This window comes from Myxocyprinus asiaticus, chromosome 32 (genome assembly GCF_019703515.2).
Source record: "Myxocyprinus asiaticus isolate MX2 ecotype Aquarium Trade chromosome 32, UBuf_Myxa_2, whole genome shotgun sequence".
Classification (NCBI taxonomy): Eukaryota; Metazoa; Chordata; class Actinopteri; order Cypriniformes; family Catostomidae; genus Myxocyprinus; species Myxocyprinus asiaticus.
In genome coordinates this window covers 1191544-1209967 of record NC_059375.1, presented here as the reverse complement: position 1 = coordinate 1209967, position 18424 = coordinate 1191544, and the positions used below count along the sequence as shown (strand labels likewise).

The following is an 18424-nucleotide window of genomic DNA, read 5'->3' as shown; positions in this document are numbered from 1 at the left end:
TGAACTATATCCGGTACAGAAACGATCTCCCGCCTTTCTCCGCGTGTTTACCAATCCTAGGACGGAGAAGGATTGGCTCATAAATATTAATTTAGATTCCTTGATATTATAACTGATTGGCTGAAACGCAGGAGTTTGAATGTGGGCGTCCGTCGGTTGACGAATTATCGAATTCAAATGGGACAAAGGCTCGTCTCATTAATATTAATAAGCACGCACTCTCCGTGGGACGCTCTAGGAAGGTTAACTAATAACGTCAGCATGACCTAATAACTATTCATGAGCTTAGCCTTGCCCAAAGTAGGAGTGGTGATTCCGCTCTTTACCCGTCATTTGCGGGATAGGCAGACCGTCGGAAGTTTGTGGAGATGGGCTGACGGTTGCACACTACCGTACAAGAGATTCACAGCTGCTTAAAAGAGTGTAAGTTATCTCTGCTTATACTAATGAGACATATTTTTGAATATGAAGCGTTAAATGTGTGTTCTGATCCGTAGTTACGCATTAATGGAATTTTTTCATTAGCTTACTTTATGCAAAACCTGTCGCTTGGGTTTTTAGACAGCAGGTTAAATATTATTTACTCATCGATCCCTGGAAATATATTAAAACCACTTTGAACACGGTAGATGAATCGTGTCTGGAGATGTGGGATTGATGCGTTACGTCTGTGTGTCATGACTGTGGCTCAAAACCTAGTGCACTACTTAGGCTGCATATTTGCACATCATTGGCATGAATGGAACGTTATAAAGCGTACATGATGCCCAGAATGCTTGAAAAGGTTCCCAGACAAAAAATGACCGTGGTGTTACCAGGGTACAGTGAACGTATCCATTAGTAATACCACAGTGTGTTGAGATATACTTTGGTACTGAATGATTACCTGCATGCATGTGTTTGTTTATATCATGCATGTGTTTGTTTATATCATGCATGTGTTTGTTTATATCATGCATGTGTTTGATAATATCATGCATGCGTTTGTTTATGTCATGCATGTGTTTGTTTATGTCATGCATGTGTTTGTTTATGTCATGCATGTGTTTGTTTATGTCATGTATGTGTTGAATGCGCACTGAGATCCAAACGCTTGATTAAACACGTTCAGGCTGTTCCTTGTTTCAGTTTTTACTGTTGTTCATTGAGAGGTCACGGTCCTATCCTGCTGTTACACTCTTATTCAGCTGGAAACATGTTAAAATGTGAATGTACATCATAACAAGATGCTTTAGAATGGCTGATAAATGTCCTCAGGAAAATTTGGCAATCCATCTGTTTTCATATGATAAAAGTATAAAATGTAGGCTTGTAACACAGACTATAATAGTTTTGGCAACACTTAACTGTATCTTATGGAAGATGCAGAATAAATGGCTTCTCATTGTTTGATCATTGTACATTACACTCAGTTACTAGAGTAAGATGTGTCTGACTTGTCAAGCAAGTATTTCAAGTATATCAAATGTATATCCAAGTTTCCCCAAACAAACTGGAAGTGTTTAAAGGAATAGATCACCCAAAAATGTCAATTTGCATGTGAACTTTCTCTCTTCCATTGAACACTAAAGGAGATTTTTAGCAGAATATCCAAGCTGCTCTTTTCCATACAATGAAAGTGAAAGGGGACTAGAGGTTTCAAGCTCCAAAAATGAAAATAAAAGTCATCCATACATCTTGTTTGCTCTATAGACTTGTGCCATAAATCATATGTTAGCTTGGCGTGAGGAACAGACCAAACTGTATGTGGTTATTCACAGATTCACTGTTATTATTTACAGTTATCCTCTCCACGTCGCTTTCAAATCAGAAATCAGCGCATTTAAAAAAAAAAAAAAAAACATTAACTTAAGAAACCTGCGTTTACATTAGATTTGAAATTATCACATTTTTCTCCACTTTTGACGGCAAAGCATAAACTGGCATTGTGCAAATTAGATAAGCAGGTATATATAATGGGAAATCAGGGTAATGGGATGTGCCGATAGTTTTTTGATTAAGTTGTTTATGACCTTACTCTGATAAAAAAAAAAAAAAAACCACTGTTTAAAGCATTTACATGACCACACATGTTGTTGGCTTATTAAGTGTGATCAGTGTAAGATTGTGCATGTCAGCGTGCTCATGTGTCTCTTAAACGATCAGAGCACGGAAAGTTTGAATATATGTATTGAAGCCTACTTAATTAAATTTTTATGGTGTATTATGTGAAGTCATAATGATTCTAGTGTTGTGATATCTGCAGTATTTCACTTAAAGCAAAAATACAAAAGTAGTGATATCATTGCTCAGTGATGGTATCAGATGGTAATATTACAGTATTTTGATGGTATTGTATGATTACCATGTTCATTTACATGCTTCTACAATGTGCTTAAAAGAACAAAGGTCCAAAAAAAGCATGGTGATACTATGGTGAAATGACTCCACTGCAGTTCAGATTTTTACAACTCGTATCACACTGTACCAGTACACTTCAGTTTCCATAAATGTAGTCAATCCAGTTTTTATTTCCTTATGTTAGTTTGTCAAATGAGACCGTAGATGACGTACATTAAGAGTATAGAGCTATATTTTTTATGTGGATAGCTCAGATAATGTGGTCTTGAAGAATTTGATGAGAAATGTTTGAGTTCATATTGAGAGATATAACTTGATTGTAGACACAGTTTGAGCCACGTTTCCGGTTACTTCTGGAAAACAAGTTTACGAGTCTGAATAATAAAGCTGGTATATGCTTGTATTAATCGGAATTCTGTGTCATGTAAAAATCGTATTCAGAATATCCACTGTTTATTTATATCAGTGCATGTCCAAACAAAAGTACAGTGTTTCCCCTAGGATTTTTTTCAGCAGCGGTGCTGTTCTGCACGCGTCCACAAGCCTGCAACGCCAGACCCGTATTAATGTATGTTGTTCAAAGAATAGATTAAAACAGTGGTGTCAAACTCAATTTCAGCCTGGTCAACATCAGGGTTTATTTGTGCTCTCAAAGGGCCCTTTGAAAATGTGGCACCAGCACCTGCTTTGGTAGCACCCATGCAAATATATCATGTTATTGCATTTAAAATGTACATTTGACAGTCCAGCATTAATTTTGAGGTTGGGATGCAGATGAAAATTATGATATTAACAGTAATATCTGTGTAAAAAAATTAACACCTAATTTTTATATGGCTAATTTGAAATATTCTGACAGTGTGACTAGAGACCGACCAATATGGGATTTGTTTTTAGACTGATACCGATTTTAGAGAGGGAAAATTCACAGATTACTGATATGGTGGCCAATATAGTTAATTTTTGAGCTGGAATGAAAACAGACCTTTTCTATGTGGATTGTTCACCGATTTTGCACCGATACGACTATGCAAAGATACTCAGAAGGCTTTCTTAAATATTTTATCAAAGAATATTTGACATTATTATTATACATTGTCAACAAATTCTAGAAATGAACACTGAGGAAATAAAGAATAAATACAAATACAACAAATAGCTTAAAAAACATCAGTACTGTATGTTTAGTATCAGTCAAATGCTGACCATTAAAATAAAGAATAAATAAAAATAAAATAAATAGCTAAATAAACATCAGTACTGTTTAGTATCAGTCAAATGCTGACCATTAAAATAAAGAATAAATACAAATAAAATAAATAGCTAAATAAACATCAGTACTGTTTAGTATCAGTCAAATGCTGACCATTTAAATAAAGAATAAACACAAATAAAATAAATAGCTAAATAAACATCAGTACTGTTTAGTATCAGTCAAATGCTGTCCATTAAAATAAAGAATAAATACAAATAAAATAAATAGCTAAATAAACATCAGTACTGTATGTTTAGTATCAGTCAAATGCTGACCATTAAAATAAAGAATAAATAAAAATAAAATAAATATCCAAATAAACATCAGTACTGTTTAGTATCAGTCAAATGCTGACCATTAAAATAAATAATAAATAAAAATAAAATAAATAGCCAAATAAACATCAGTACTGTTTAGTATCAGTCAAATGCTGTCCATTTAAAATAAAGAATAAATACAAATAAAATAAATAGCTAAATAAACATCAGTACTGTATGTTTAGTATCAGTCAAATGCTGACCATTAAAATAAAGAATAAATACAAATAAAATAAATATCCAAATAAACATCAGTACTGTTTAGTATCAGTCAAATGCTGTCCATTAAAATAAATAATAAATAAAAATAAAATAAATAGCTAAATAAACATCAGGGGCTGGTTGCACCAGCTATACGTACGTTACAACTTAGCCTAGTTGTGGTGTAAATGGGCACTAAGTCACAATTTATGCTCTACTAAATATTTGAGCGTTGCACCATTACATTTATGTAGGAAGTAACCCTACGTATATACTAAATATATACGGCAGCCTCCGACCAGAAGTAATTGATGGAATAAAAAGCAGACTCATTTAATGACATCAATGAGCTCATGTTTTGGTTGACAGGCTTCAGTCCTTTCGACATATATGATGGTGTTGGCATTTACACTAATTTACATTTACGAGAGAGGAAAAAAAAACGTACTTTTAAGCGGCTCTTCAGCATGAAACCTTTCTAACGGTGCAGTTTTTAGGGTGTGTCGCCCAGTGTCAAGTTTCAGCACATTCAATATATAAGATATTAAAATGAATAAATGTCTATTTTTCCAGCCTGTTGTATTAGTATTTATTTATCATCCCTCATTTATTTTAGATTCAGTTCCTGTATATTATTATTTACACAGGGCAAATATACTATTTATTAAATCTACTTTTGTATCCTATTTTAATGTCTGGAAAACCAGACTTTTAAATATTACATTTTATAAATGCAATGACTGAAATTGTTCGGTTGAAGGGGGTACCAAACTGTGAATCTTGAACTAAACAGTTTGGTGAATACATGTTTACTCATTAGCTTCCACTCAGCTGACAACAATGAAAGCAGCTACGTGATTAGCTAGTTAGCTATACACTCGTTGTCACGGAGAGCAAAAGATGGACTTTACTTTCCAGCATTGTGTCTCACCAATTAGGTAACAACATAGCGTGAAATCAACACTCAGACACAATCCACCACCGCACCGTTGTCTGCTGAGCTGCAAAAAGATGCTCTGATGTTTACCTTTCAGTCTGCTACATTACTGACTGCACTGACAAACTATAGCTGGCTAACAGCAAACAGACATGAGTGACATGGTTGTCAGGGACAGGGTTAATGTTATATTAGTTATATAAAATGATGGGGTAATTTTTTATTAACTTTCCAGTATGTATTTCACAAACTAGTTAGCAATTTAATGATAAGAGATCATTCAAATTTACACAGCTGAACTCCGCCCTGTCTGCAGAACCACCGTCAGTTCAGAGTCAGCTCTGTAAACAATGGAGTTGGAGCGTGCTCTGCTGGACAAACTACGCTCTGACACCAATTCTAAAGCATTGTTTTGTGCATTATATGTTCTGAAAAAAAGTTTGCATATCGGTAAAATATACGCCAATTTACAGCACATTTTACACATTTACACCCGAACAGATATTTGCAAGCACAAGCTTCGTTGATGATAATGAGGCAGCATAAACACTAGTTAAAATATAATCTAAACATTCATGTTATTTTTATATCATATTACATAGAATATTGATATCATACAGCATACAATTTAAATACCTGCTTTAGCTGATACAACATTTAAATGTAACTAAAACTTGCCTATTAGGACATATTTCAAATTTCAATACTCTGAATCCTGGCTGGCAAGTCTGGAAATAGTCCAACTAATAAAATAGTCCAACTAGTAAAATATGTACGTTTATATAAAATAGTATGTCAACTAATGTAAGTAAAGACTTACTCATCCGAAATTGTATCCTCGGCTGGATCAAGTCGCTCTTCAAACGTTCATCGTCAGAGTCCCGCTCTTCTTCTGAGGAAAATTTGAACTCTTCATCACTATCCAGGACCATCTGAAGAGCTTCCTCACCTGTGTAGCATGCCATCTTCCAAACATGCAGGAAAGTGAATGAATCTGATTGTTGAACGGCATTGTTGGGGGCGTTTACCATTTGCATTGATCGCCTCAGCACATTACGGTATGAATAGCGCGCTCTGCTTGTGGGTGGGGTCACATTAGCGATAATTAGCTGAGCCAGGAGAAACTGTACATCTCTTAGGTTTCATACAGATTACATTGCAGGAGAATATTTGTTTTAAATTTGAATTATTTTATTTTAAAGTAGACATTTTAAGCTTTCTTTAGACATATGTTTCATGTTTGTCTGATAAGTATTCGCTGAGTTTCAGTTCATTTTTGTGACGTGTTTCAGAAAGATGCTCACGGAGACAGAGACGGCTGAAAGCGCACCCTGTTTATTTTCTTTATTTTACAAAAGCACAAGGTTTTGTTGTTATTGTGAGTGTACACAAATAAAAGTAGACCCTTTATAGTCTCTAATGATGTCTTACACTTATCTGTATGCCCAAAAATGACGGAGTATTTTAAGTTGTTTCCGCTGTTATGAGGAAAAAAATCCAGCAGGACGTGCCGGCACATCCGTCAACCCCAGAGGGTTAAACTGCAGCGCTACCTATATCCACCATTGAAATCTGCTGTTTGTAAGAACCCAGAAATGTGGTTTCCTGCAGTGTGACGTCAGAGTAAAACTAACTAATGCTCTGTCATCGTGATGTCAGAGCATTCACCTGCCCTGGTGTTCAGACTATCAGTGCAGCACAACAATCACCAAAGGAAGTGGGAAAACTGTCCACAAGTTGTAATATAAGTAGGAAAAGCTGTAATATCTGCTTGTTTAGGGTGACAATACATCCTTACCCCCGAAAGGGACTTTAAAAAAAGTCAGACCTGGATTTCTAAATCGCCTTAAATGCCCGGGATTTTCTTGTTTTCATATTGAAGTGCTCTCTGTAGTCAGTTTAATTCATTGTCCACCAGTCGAACCCGTATCAGTTTAATTTGAAACGGTTTTGTTTGCTCGTCTCCCTCAATCTCAGCGCCCGCTGCGTGTGTGATAGAGGGAGAGAGAGCACGCTCTCTTATTCATGTGATCGCGAGAACAAGGCACTTTTTGATAAAAACATAAAACAAGTAACTCTGAACAAACACTTTGATGTTCACAATAAATAATTCTTACCTCAGTTTCAGTGAACTTGTTTACATTCAGCAGATCTGTTCGCTGATGAAGTTTGTTAGTGGTGGATACTGTTTGATATACTGTAGATATACATAACTCGCTCGGGCTTTCAAGAAACAGGAAAATATATTTATATAAATAAATAATTACAGGTGTAAGACGTTTGCATTGTAGGGATGTACATGCAGATTTCAGATATAAAATCAATGACTGAATGATTCATGTTTACTCGCTGAAATGAGATGATTTCCTATAAAGTCAATGTTTGGGCAGAGTAATATGGTGGCGCAGTGGCTTCACTGATATGACGTCATGAGCAATCCAGTTCTACATGTATATCAGTGGGAAAACACTTTTTTTGTTTGTTTTTCTAAAGTTGGAGCGCCTGCAGCTCCAGAAGTATTGAAGATAGCTTAATATCCTTTTAGATTCTGCTTCAGAACAAACTTTCCTTTTTGCATCTTCATTTTTAAGGCTCCATTTATGGTGAAATCCCAGAGATATGGGACTCTGTGGCTACATCCAAAAATGTTACATTTCACAAACTTTCAATGGTCAAAAGCCAAATGTGGGTCACATGTAAAGCTGCTTTGAAACGATGTGTGTTGTGAAAGGTGCTATACAAATAAAAATGACTTGACATGGTATGAAGCTAGTTTTATTTATTTTTATTCATGTAACAACAGTAATGTTAAAATCTTGATTTTCATGAGTAAAAAAAAAAAAGAATAAGCTCTTCAATTAGTGCAATAGCTATAACTAATATCGGATGGTGCCACATTGAGAGCCTCAAATCTGTGTGATCATTTTATAGGTGAAATATTTTATGTCATAGGCATCATATTTTGTCTTTCATCATTATTTTTGTTCATCTTTCACTTTAAAAAAAACTTAATTAAAACAAGATTTCAAGTAGGAATGCATCGATAACACTTTTTCTCTTCCAACTGATTCCGATATCTGAAATCTCAGTATCGGCCGATACCGATCCGATACCAGTGTTGTTTTTTTCATAATCAGTTTAGAATATCTATACCTCACTGAGTGATGCTATTTATATGTAAAGAAACACAAACCTTTAACTACACATTATTTCAATATAAATGTACAAACCATTAAGAAAAACGTTATTGTTAACTTGTATACTGGATAATGCTGCTTGGAGCTTGACAGTAACGAACATGACTAACACACAATATCGGATTTGGATCGGGCTCATCGGACCGATACCCAATCTGTCTAAAAGCTTCAGTATCGGTATCAGATTGGTGCATCCCTAATTTCAAGTGGGGAACTCACTTGACACCAAATGACCCTATAGGAGTCTCATGATCCACAGTTTGCAGATCATCATGCTGTTGTAATGCTGATCCAAGAAAATACCAATAGCTGTGAAGAATATCAACACCTTTTATGGAATAAAGGCTCCGTGTCTAAACGCAGTCACTGAGATCTCTTCTGAAACATGGAGGAGACACACGTGAGATTACTGTTGTCTTTCTCTCACTTCAGCAGATGTCTCCATTTTATCTCATTGCTGTGTAGGAAAAACAACTGACCTATTAAAGACCTTTTATTTGTGACGTTTCTGGTAAGTCTTGAGTTTATTTGTGCATTTGGAGAACTTGCAACAATAATCCATATCTATTGAAGACAGAGGGAAGTGTCACTTTACCTCACATAACCCGTTCTTAACATTGTCTGTTTCTGTGTTCAAGTCACAGATCTGTAGAGAGGAAGACAAATGGCATGATGTGAGTGCTGGTCTCGTTGCAGCATTATGAGTTAGTGCTGATTATGGGACTGTTTAATTAGGTGTGTGATTAATATATACGGTACATACTTATTTTGAGGGTCATCAGAGCTCTTGATGAGTACAGATGTCTGTTGCTGTGGCAGAAAGAGAGACAGAGATGGGGCCCTTTAATGTGGATTTAGCAACTATGTTTTTTGTTCTTGCATTTGTCAGGTTTTTTTCTAATGTATGTGACCTGTCTGCAGTCAGTCACCTGCGGAGCTTCAGATCTGCAAAACTGACGCAGGAAAAGTGCATCACCTTTATAAGTGGTTTGGCTGAGTGAGGGGTGACTTCCTGTCATAATGTTTGTGAAACTTCACAACTTTTGATGGGAAGACAGAATGACACTCTTTGTACATGTTCACACTATCAGACCTGTATCTGTCCATGTCATTACTGCTACATGTGTGTTTGCCACTAAAAAAGGCTCACCAAAACTCTTTTCAATATCTCATTTGTACCAGACCATTTTTAAAACTTGGTTATGTGTTTTCTCAATACGGACTAATATATATATACAGTGCTTTGGGAAAGTATTTGCCCCCTTCCTGATTTCTTCTGTTTTTGTGTATTTTTCATACTAAATTGTTTAAGATCTTCAAACGATATATAACATAAAACAAAGGCAAACTGAGTAAACACAAAATACAGTATTCAAATATTCATTTTTTTTTTTTAATTGAAGGAAAAAAAGTTATCCAACACCTGTATCACTAATATGAAAAAATAACTGCCCCCTTATACTTAAGAGCTGGTTGTGTCACCTTTAGCAGCAACAACTGCAACTAAACGCTTCTGAAAACTGGAGATCAGTCTCTCACAGCGCTGTGGTGGAATTTTGGCCCACTCTTCTTTGCAGAACTGCTTTAGTTCAGTCACATTGGAGGGTTTTCAAGCATGAACTGCCCGTTTAAGGTCCTGCCACAGCATCTCAATCGGGTTCAAGTCAGGACTTTGACTAGGCCACTCCAAAACTTTAATTTTGCTTCTGTTGAGTCATTCAGAGGTGGACTTACTCCTATGCTTTGGATCATTGTGTTGCTGCATAATCCAGTTGCGCTTGAGCTTTAACTCACGGACTGATGACCGGACGTTCTCCTTTAGGATTTTCTGGTAGAGAGCAGAATTCAGGTTTCCCTCAATTAATGCAAGTCACCCTGGCCCTGAAGCAGTAAAGCATCCTCACACCATCACACTACAACCACCATGCTTGACAGTAGGTATGATGTTCTTTTTGTGGAATTCTGTTTGATTTACGCCAGATGTAACGGGACCCTAATTTCCCAAACAGTTCCACTTTCGACTCATTAGTCCACAGAACATTCCCCCAAAAGGTTTGAGGATCATCAAGGTGTGTTTTGGCAAAATTCAGACGAGCCTTAATGTTCTTCTGGGTTAGCAGTGGTTTTCGCCTTGTCACTCTTCCATGGATGGCATTTTTGCCAAGTGTCTTTCTGATAGTGGAGTCATGAACAGTGACCTTTATTGATACGAGAGAGGCCTGCAGTTTCTTGGATGTTGTCCTTGGCTTTGTTGTGACTTCCTGGATGAGTCATCGCTGTGCTCTTGGAGGAATTTTGGAAGGTCGGCCACTTCTGGGAAGGTTCAGTACTGTGCAAAGTTTTCTCCATTTGGAAAAATCTTCCCAGATTAAGCGCCCCATCCCAGAGACTTTGAAATAGCTTTGTAACCCTTCCCAGACTGATGTATTTCAGTCACCATTTTCCTCATCATTTCTAGAATTTCTTTTGACCTTGGCATAGTGTACTACTGGGTGAGACCTTTTAGCCAACTTCATGCTGCTGAAAAATTTCTATTTAGGTGTTGATTTAATTGAACAAGACTGGCAGTAATCAGGTCTGGGTGTGTCTAGTGCAGCTGAACCCAATAATGAATGCAGTTTCATAGATTTGGGGATTTAGTAACTAAGGGCAAATACGTTTTCACACAGGCCCAGTTGGTATTGGATAACTTTTTTGCTTCAATAAATAACATTATCATTTAAAAACTGTATTTTGTGTTTACTCAGACTGCCTTTGTTTTATGTTAGATTTTGTTAGAATTTTTGAAAATATTTAGTATGAGATATAGACAAAAACAGAAGAAATCAGGATGGGGGCAGATACTTTTCCACAGCACTGTGTGTATATATATATATATACATAAATTATAATTGCAATAAATTATTTTTGGTCGCATTTGCGACCATTGTAGTTGCAGTCTGGAGCCCTGTTTATATTGATGTAGTTTGATGTTGTGTTACATAACCCGTTTCTTCCTTAAAGCCATGCCTGTGTTTGCTTCTCTCACACTCTCCGCGTGTTGCGCGCGGAGGGAGAGTGGGGGGCGGTGTTGCGCGCGGAGGGAGAGTGGGGGGCGGTGTTGCGCGCGGAGGGAGAGTGGGGGCGGGGTTGCGCGGAGAGTGTGAGAGAAGCAAACACAGGCATGGCTTTAAAGAAGAAACGGGTTATGTAACACAACATCAAACTACATCAATATAAACAGGGCTCCAGACTGCAACTACAATGGTCGCAAATGCGACCAAAAATAATTTATTGCAATTATAATTTAAAATCTTTTCGCCATTGGGGACAGTCGGGTTGTGTGCGTTCATATGTGGTTTCATCAGATATCATCTTGTGAAAACATCTTTAGAGCGCACACCAGTGTGTCTCGCGCCACTTTTCACCCGTTCTGTTTCTGATGAGCTCGCTGCACCGCACGCAACAACAAACCCAGCGTGAGAGAGTCGTGAACAAATGATTCTTTTGAACCGGATCTTTTTCATGAATCACCCGAAAAGAACTGAGGGTTTGAACTCAGGAGCTCAGGTTAGCAGTTTGAATCAGATTCACTTTATCAGTGAATCAGCCGTTAGTGAGCTCACAACTGGGAGTGCACACATTTCAAAATAAGAGTCCCATGTGTATTTCAGACTTCTTTATAATTAAGTCCCGTATTGTATACCACTTTTTTCTTCTGGTAGTTATTGATTGGGATTGAAGTAGCACAATAAACTGCATCAGGGATTTCATTCAATTTGCACTCTGGGCCATCCTGTAACAGTAAAAGACTAAGCAATAAGCACTGCCCGATGGCCCGGGGCCTGTATGAGAGAGATTCGGGCCAGTTGCTAGAACTGTCACTTGCCCGATCGGGCCAGTGCTGCATTTCTAACATTAGTGCAAGCAAACAACAAGCGAGAGAGCACAAAAATTACACAAAGCGAACAAAGTCTTCTAACCGAGGAGCGAGCACGAATATATTTATCTTGCAAAGATGCATGAGCGCATAATATACTGGACACGCCAAGGCACAGTCCTGTGCACGCACAAGAGCATGCAGACACCGAGCGCACTCCTTGCACTGTCCTCGCTCTTTTCCAAGTGTCTTAGCAGCAGCTATTACCAATGTGAAGAAAATAGATGGGAAAAACAAACCCCACTTAATGAATTTTGTAGTGGGATGTAACGTCTTGTGCAACATTTTAAGTATCCCCGCGCATTCCGTGTTCACAGTGCGTGAAATCCCCACATTTTCCTTTTTAATCCACACATTGGAACACAAGAAATCAACAGTTTCATTCTATAGGACTGAAAATCCATGTTTCTCCGTGCATATGTCTCATCATCATCTCTCTCCGGGCAGCATAGATGGTTTAACATGCATGCGCTCTCGTAAAGTGACAGAGCGCTAGTTTTATTCCACTGTAAAAAAACAAACACATTTTCTCTCATTAATTTGCCTTTAGAGATGAAGTGCATAATGAGACATAATAAACTTTGTTAAACCCTGATTATACACGTGTCTGGAAATCATGAGCTGCTCAGTATCCAAAATGTAATTATACATTTAATTAGGTGATGTTTCAAAACGTAAACATTAATTCGACATGATAATGGCGTTTGATATGAAAAGAAGCAAAATCAATATGGCTATTATTATCAGAGCTGTTCAGCTGCAGGGTGAAGATGAATATTTAAAACAGTCTACTTAATTTCATCCTCAAACACCAGTTACATTTCTCATTTCTGGACCGTACAGGTGTTTTTGTGCTTTGTAAATCAGTCAGTGTTGGTCTTGTTTGGGTTGTCTGATTTTATGTTTATATCCACATTCTTAATTCATAGATTAGGCCTAATATCTACCTACTGTATATTACACAGTCACAACCGATTTAGTAGCAAGTCTGTTCTCTCAGGGATTCATATGTTTATTACATGCAGACTATAATCACATCTTTAACTCAGTGACTAAATCTTCAATCCTGTGTGTGAATACACCACACATGGACAAAAGTTGCATGACGGCATGACTAAACGGGTGACCGAAAACACATCATCTCCTCCACAGAACTCTTCACTTAAAAGCTCATGTGTAAATGGCAGTATGGCTGAGGTTAATATGATGTGTTTATGAATTTATATCTGTAAAGCATTTATATGGGATTACATAAGGCATAAATCATATCTTGCAAATTATAAATGTGTTTCAGTTTGGCAGGACATTGTCTTAAAAACATAATATATAATATATGTAAAAAAATAATTATCTTCGGACACGTTTAAAGCCATGATGGTAAAAACAGATATTTATCATTTTTGTGTTGGGGCCAGTGAAAATCTGAAGCACTGGCCCGACCAGGCCAGTACAAAAAATCCTTAGCGTTGAGTTTGTAATGTACAAAATGTAAATATATTTACATTATCATCCATGCGATTATCTAATCAGCCAATCGTGTGACAGCAGTGTGTATATATATATATATATATATATATATATATATATATATATATATATATATACACACTGCTGTCACACGATTGGCTGATTAGATAATCGCATGGATGATTGTTGGTGCCAGATGGGCTGGTTTGAGTATTTCTGTAACTGCTGATCTCCTGGGATTTTCACACACAACAGTCTCTAGAGTTTACTCAGAATGGTGCTAAAAACAAAAAAACATCCAGTGAGCGGCAGTTCTGCGGATGGAAATATCTGTTGATGAGAGAGGTCAACAGAGAATGGCCAGACTGGTTCAAACTGACAAAGTCTACAGTAACTCAGATAACCACTCTGTACAATTGTGGTGAGAAGAATATCATCTCTGAATGCTATTCTGAGATGCCGGTTGGCGCTGTTTTGGTGGCACGAGGGGGACCTACACAATATTAGGCAGGTGGTTTTAATGTTGTGACTGATCTATTACGCAAGGTGAAAACATTCATTGATGCTCAAGGATACAACACACTACTATATGCATACTATATTTTATGTAATTATCTGTAATGTAGATTTTGAAGAGCAGTATTAAATAAAAATCTCTTATCTCTTATATTTGTATAAATTATGAAAGGGGTGTGAACATTTATGAGACAAAAGGGAATACTAACTTATCTTCTCAACTATATACTGTTTATTAATCCTCCGATTAATGGGTTATCACCCGTCTTTAGTTCTGCTTTCTATCTTGTTTCTGAACAGCAATCTAAATTGAGCAATTCTGCGATTTGGTGACTAAAAACAGCCATTTGTCTCCTTAATGTTTCAGTTTAGGAGCCAATGGCTCCTTAGTCATTTTTTTTTAGTCTGGAGCCCTGATAAACAGCATTGTCTCATCCTGTATCTCATTTGAAAATATGTCGATATATCTTTAAAAGTCGATATACCGCCCAGCCCTAGTAACAAGATACATAATTTATTTATAGCCTATAATCAGCTAACATTAGACCTGCAACTTCTGGATAGGGATGCACAATATGCTAAATAGTTGGAAAATGCAATATGCCATAAGATAATCCTGTGATGACATCATTGGAGCATGAAGTTTATTGGAATAAAAAAAAGGACCCTATATCCCAGAGTTCACAAACATTGGCTGTGTCTCATTTGGAAGGCTGCGTCCTCCGGATGTCACATTTTTCAGCCCCATACGTCATCGAGGCTGTCTTTTTCTTATTTTTGATCCATTGTCAATGCATTTTATGTATACAGTTGTGCTCAAAAGTTTGCATACCCTTTCAGAAATGGTGAAATTTTGGCATTGATTTTGAAAATATGACTGATCATGCAAAAAAACTGTCTTTTATTTCATATGAAGCCATTTATCATCACATAGTTGTTTGGCTCCTTTTTAAATCATAATGAGAACAGAAACCACCCAAATGGCCCTGATCAAAAGTTTACATACCCTTGAATGTTTGGCCTTGTTACAGACACACAAGATGACACACACAGGTTTAAATGGCAATTAAAGGTTAATTTCCCACACCTGTGGCTTTTTAAATTGCAATTAGTGTCTGTGTATAAATAGTCAATGAGTTTGTTAGCTCTCACGTGGATGCACTGAGCAGGCTAGATACTGAGCCATGGGGAGCAGAATAGAACTGTCAAAAGACCTGCGTCACAAGGTAATGGAACTTTATAAAGATGGAAAAGAATATAAAAAGATATCCAAAGCCTTGAAAATGCCAGTCAGTACTGTTCAATCACTTATTAAGAGGTGGAAAATTCGGGGATCTCTTGATACCAAGTCAAGGTCAGGTAGACCAAGAAAGATTTCAGCCACAACTGCCAGAAGAATTGTTCGGGATACAAAGAAAAACCCACAGGTAACCTCAGGAGAAATACAGGCTGCTCTGGAAAAAGACGGTGTGGTTGTTTCAAGGAGCACAATACGACGATACTTGAACAGAAATGAGCTGCATGGTCGAGTTGCCAGAAAGAAGCCTTTACTGTGCCAATGCCACAGAAAAGCCCAGTTACAATATGCCCGACAACACCTTGACATGCCTCACAGCTTCTGGCACACTGTAATTTGGAGTGACGAGACCAAAATAGAGCTTTATGGTCACAACCATAAGCGCTGTGTTTGGAGAGGGGTCAACAAGTATTGTGCTCCTTGAAACAACCACACCATCTTTTTCAAAATCAATGCCAAAATTTCACAATTTCTGCCAGGGTATGCAAACTTTTGAACACAACTGTATGCACTTACATTTATACATTTGTTAACCTTTTTTGCATTCCCAATTAAAAAAAAAATAAATGAAAAAAAATGAAACGAGACAGCCTCGATGACATATGCTTCCGACAAATGCAACCTCTGGAGGACGCATCCTTCCAAACGAGACACAGCCATTGTTGTCTTTTGTTTCAAATTGCATATAGATTGTGTATAATATGTACAGTTTTACTATTAGCAGATATTTAAATTCATCTTCTTTATTTTTACACTATTAATTTTATTCTTCATATTTATTTCAAAATTAGTTCATTCAGTGAGGGGCTTTTATTTTGAAAAATGATGTCCAGAAGTGCTTGCCGTAGATGTTCATTTTCTGCTTTCTAGGATACCTAAGTGCCTAAACCCGGCATTCTGCGGCCACATATTTTTGTATGAAGAGCACTAAACAGTAGAATTGTCTTATATGGCTCCACACTCTCTTTCTTCTCACAAAATGTTAAATGTATATTTCATCGTGCCCATTCATTTTTTTATAAATAGGTGAAATAATGGCACAATGTACAGTCAACCTTCACTTTATGTTGGGCTCCTTCTGATCACCCTGTTAGAGTTTATTTTGCCATAATGACTGGCTGACTGTACATTATCCCTTACTTGATTGTCAAATTCCTTGCTTATGAAATCAAGTTCTGATCTTTAGAAAGGCAAAACCGCTCTGAAAGCTTCTTCTAGTTATTTAACATCAGTCCTTTAGGAAACTGCACATTCAGAGATGTAACTGAGACGAGCGCTACACTGATTATGCCTCACATGAGCATTAAATCACGCACTTATCATCAGTTTACAGAATTTTACTGTCCTAAAAAGAAAGTGGGAATAATGTCCACTGAATGTTCATGCTAGTTTTCAGTTTGTTACAATCGTAGTTTGTCTTACTTTGTAACAGAAAACAAATGTCTGTATTGGCCTGGATCATATGGAAGTGAGCTAACTCTTGAAGTGCTTTTAAAACTGAAGGCTTCTCAAAATAAAGAAATAAAGCTGTGGTTTTACCATGATATAGTACGTTTTCATTCTTTGAATTACTGTGCAATACCATGTAAACCATAGTTCGGGTCCAAAAATCATGACTATAGTATCAGTATAAGTACATTAGTTTTAAAGGGGTAGTTCACCCACAGATGAAAATTCTCTCATTATTTACCCTCATGACATCCCAGATGTGTATGACTTTCTTTCTTCAGCTGAACCCAAATTAAGATATTTAGAAGAATATCTCATCTCTCATCACCATACAATGCAAGTGAATGGTGACCAGAATTTTGAAGCTCATAAAAACACATAAATGCATCATAAAAGTAATCCATAAGACTCCAGTGGTTAAATCCATGTCTTCAGAACTGATATGATAGGTGTGAGTGAGAAACGGATCAATACATTTGTCCATTTTTACTATAAATCTCCACTTCTTTTGTTTTTGGCAATTCACATTCTTCATGCATAATGCCACCTACTGGTCAGGGGGTAGAATTTATATGTATATACATATATACATATATAAATGTCATTTATTTATAATTAATTATGAAATTTTATTGCGTTCTAACTTCTAATATTTTTTTATGTAAGTAATATAAAGAAACGTGAACCAAAATAATGAAGCATGTCTACTATGCATAATATGAATTTGTAATGTTCTATCACAAGTGCAAAATAACCTTTTTTTCACACCTCAATTGTCATGATATCATAGTTTTTATCTTAAAAAAAAAAATCTTTTTAATCTTTTATTTAACTTTTATTGGTGCTCTCTTTACATTTTTGGCCTATCATGTGTTCAGTAGATGCAATCCATGTTCAATGGAAATTATTTATTGTTGTCTTTAAATTTTTTCTTTTTTTTGTAAAGCATAATTCCTATGCGAAACGGTGATCTGATGACAAAAAAATATCAGAATCAGGTTGTAGCTGTTTGTCATTATCGTACTGGCCAAACATTTTCATAACAGTGCATCCCTACAACATTTCTTTCTCTTTTTCTGATTATTAACATAACAGTGGTGACCTGTGTTCATTTGGACATCCTTCAATCACAAATGGTACATAAGACCATCTGTCTTGTGATGAAAACACAAATGTTGTCGTATAATGTACAACTATTGCTATAAGTACACTGTAAAAAATGTCTGTAATTTTAACAGTAAAACACTGTAAAAATGCTACAGAAATAAAACGTTAATTGATTAACGAGTATTAACTGTAAAATATGCAGTAACATTTTTTAATATATTTTAAAAGTCAATACAGAAGTTTTTACCTTTAAATGTTGTAAAAATAAAATTTTTTAGATTGAAAAAGTATGTTTTTGCTGTATAATTAATGGTAAAAAAAAATTACATGTTTAACAAGAGAATACATTTACTTTTTACAGCAAATTATTGTTAAAATTACAGCGTTCCCACAATTCCCTGCGTGACGTTCATTATATTTTA

The 18424-nt window shown here is 36.3% G+C and overlaps 1 protein-coding gene across 10 annotated transcripts in view; it reads left to right on the top strand.

Annotated features, from left to right (window-relative positions):
• The first annotated feature begins 270 nt into the window (after positions 1-270).
• plekha1b (pleckstrin homology domain containing, family A (phosphoinositide binding specific) member 1b) overlaps positions 271-18424 on the top strand; it is an 87985-nt gene continuing 69831 nt past the window's right edge. For all 10 annotated transcript variants that reach the window (XR_007894326.1, XR_007894327.1, XR_007894329.1 and 7 more), the window contains exon 1: positions 271-423. The gene's annotated coding sequence lies outside the window, so the exon portion shown is untranslated. The remainder of the gene's footprint in view (positions 424-18424) is intronic.